Genomic DNA, 3077 nt, shown 5'->3' on the forward strand with positions numbered 1-3077 from the left:
AACATTTATGAAAATAACACAGTCCCACAAAGTTTCTGAACAAGCAAGCTTCCAGTAATTTCTCCAGATTTCAATTTCACCTTCTGAAAAAAAAAAATGTGTATAAATCAGTTTACTAATCTTTGGCTATAAAAAAAAAAAAAAAAAAAAAACCCTTACACAAATTACACTATTGGTACTTACATCCGAACTGCATGCATTTAAGTTTTCGTTTTCATTTATTTATATTTTTACATGCCCTGCTTCTATCCAAAACATCCGTGAGTGTAATCATCTGAACAGCTGTGAATCTTGTCAAGAGATCCTTGTACCATATCTGTACAACTGAAGAAGAATATATATATAAATAGATTCGCTATTTAGCATATATGGCATTACGTGATTGAACTGATTATACTGTACATATCCAGCTTTATATAGAGAGCTGTAAGATAATACAGTTTAAAAAGATTTGCTTTATAGCATTTACTGTTTTACTTGAGTTTATTCTATGTATTGCATACAATAAAATATACATACTAAATCAAAACTTTATAAACAGTATGATAACAGTGTGTTTCAATTTGCATTTAACAAATTTCTTTATTGAAAGTGGCAGTGACGGGAATAAAAAAAGCACTATTCCTAGCATCATCGCAGTGGCTGTGACGCTCAGGTGCTGTCTTGATGGCTGCGCTGTGATTATGAGGTCATTTTTACTCAAGCTGTGTGAGCCCATCCAAGAGACGCTTACATAAGTTGGTGAGCGCCCTAATGAGCAAGCACTGATTGATTTTGCTTTGTAAAAAGCGCTGTGTGGGTGGCACTGAGAGCTACCAGGTTTGGCCTTTGCTCCAAACAATGGGGTGGTTTTTTAGTTGTATTATAAGCACAGGAATCTTACAGAAACCCGTCGGATTTGAGACCCTCTGCAATCTTTTCCATCGGCAGCCACATCTCATTTCTTTCATTGGCTAAATGATCACTTCTAATGGCCATTGTGTGAGACATTATGTAATTAAATGCTAATGCAATCTGCTTCTCTGTGAGATTATGTCACCTAGCCTTTAAGGAAATGAGAAATCAGACTGCCTAGAGCGGAGAGATTTCCTCGGACCTGACCGTCCAATCAAGTGAAGATCTTCTGAAAGCCTTACCTAAGGGGGTTTGTGTGTTTGCAACCCCAGGGCACACTTAACGTCTGAGAGAGAGGCTAAAACAAAACAAAATCCCCCCTTACAGTCCTCAAGACTCCGCGCAGAGGCTCATCTCACCCGTTAAGTGTCTGAGTAGAGAAAGAGAGCGAGACAGAGATGGAGAAAGACGGAAAAAGGAGAGAAAGTGAAGAAGCACCAAACCCCCAACGTCCCTCCTAACCCCAACCTCCCCTTGGCTCAGTGTTCCTCTCTACACCCCCACCCCCTCCCCAACACCCAGTCACTGTCAGGCCAAACACATGATGAATTGCCCTGTCAACAGAATTCATTCAGGGACCAATTAATTCAGCAGAAATGAACTAGAGCCATCAGTCGCTGAAAAACTCAGTGCAAAGAGAGCAAAGTAGCTTACTTTGGAAAAGAGAGAGAGAGAGAGCCGGAGGAGGAAGCCATGGAGAGAAGGGAGAAAGAAAGAAAGAAAGAGAGAGTGCGTGGTGGAAGTTAGTCTGACAGAAATTGGTCATTTAATGCTTAAGCGCACTGGAGACAGCCCCTGTCATAGAGAAAGGCATGGCAGGGCTCCCCTGGTGCTTTATTTATTAATTATCCAAAGCAGCGAGGGGCATTTAACTGTCTCACTCCAGGCCTGTCAACCCCATTTCTTGTCATTTCCTCTCCATAACAGATCCTTTAACACTGCACCCAGGTTAATAGAATAGAATCCCACCCCATCGTTTTGAATACTATAACTACTCTTCTATTGGAAAACAGGCTTTGATTTATTACATATGTATACAGCCACTGCCATATGTATTGAAAATGTCTTTATGGAGGAGGGGAGGAACCTTTTACTCTACATGCTGATTGTTTCGATTTCATGATTAATCACAGGTCTGGGAAAACAGCAGGATATATAAACATAGTGGTAGGCTTACTTTCATACCATGTTAGTATGTGAAAAGCAGCACATCAAATGAGTAGAATGTCTCTACTACACAGGATTCATGAAACAGTAGGTGAAAAATACCCAAATGACTTTTACTGCTTCCGCTGCGAAACTTCATTATTCCATGAGGAGATGCCAGATTTAAAAAGTTGAAAAATTAGTTAGGTTGATAAGTACTGTGCTAAAATGATGCCATTTAAAAATGTTTTGAAAGAATATTTGTCCGTTGAAAAACAAAAAAGTTTCCCTTATAGCCGATTCATTATTTTTTCGGACAGAACCAAATAATGATTCATTCATGGAGTAAGTCGTTCATGCTCTGTACCTAATTCAAACCAAAACTCAAGAGTTTGTTTGAAGAATCATAAGAGTCAGTTGTTTGTGAATCGGATATCCTGCCCCGTGCTGTGTTGTTTGTTATAGGCACACACAAAGCTTAACTGACTATCACCTTGGTGTCTAGATTTTATTTTACTGTAACTATTTTTTTTAAATTGGCGATATTTTAACCACAATCTGGAGCCCTGGAATGCTTTCATACTACACACCTGCACAGAATTCATGAACGGTAGAGGAGTCATTACAGTAAACTTAAAATTTAGAAAAACTAAAAAAATTTGGTAGAAAATTCCAAATATTGCATTTAATTATTCATATATGTTGTGACTGAAGAAACACCTACTTTTTGACTTTCAAATGACTTTCAGTAATTACGTATTAAACAATTTAAAGCTTAAAACATGATAAACAAAAATTCAAATTAGGTCACAGACTGAAATTTCTCCACTCACATTTTCATTTTCATTTTGCACATTTCCAAAAATCGATTAGAATTAATTAGTACCTATGGTATCCTGCCTATCAGAAAACATCATTACAGCACCAGATTAGCTCAGGATGGGATCTGAAGCAGCCCGAACTGATTAAGGTTGTTGTGTGATTTTTGGCCTGGTGATCAAGAGACTGTTGCTTCATCCCACTGGTAATTATGATGT

The sequence above is a fragment of the Carassius gibelio genome, chromosome A13 (assembly GCF_023724105.1).
Source record: "Carassius gibelio isolate Cgi1373 ecotype wild population from Czech Republic chromosome A13, carGib1.2-hapl.c, whole genome shotgun sequence".
In the NCBI taxonomy this organism is placed as follows: domain Eukaryota; kingdom Metazoa; phylum Chordata; class Actinopteri; order Cypriniformes; family Cyprinidae; genus Carassius; species Carassius gibelio.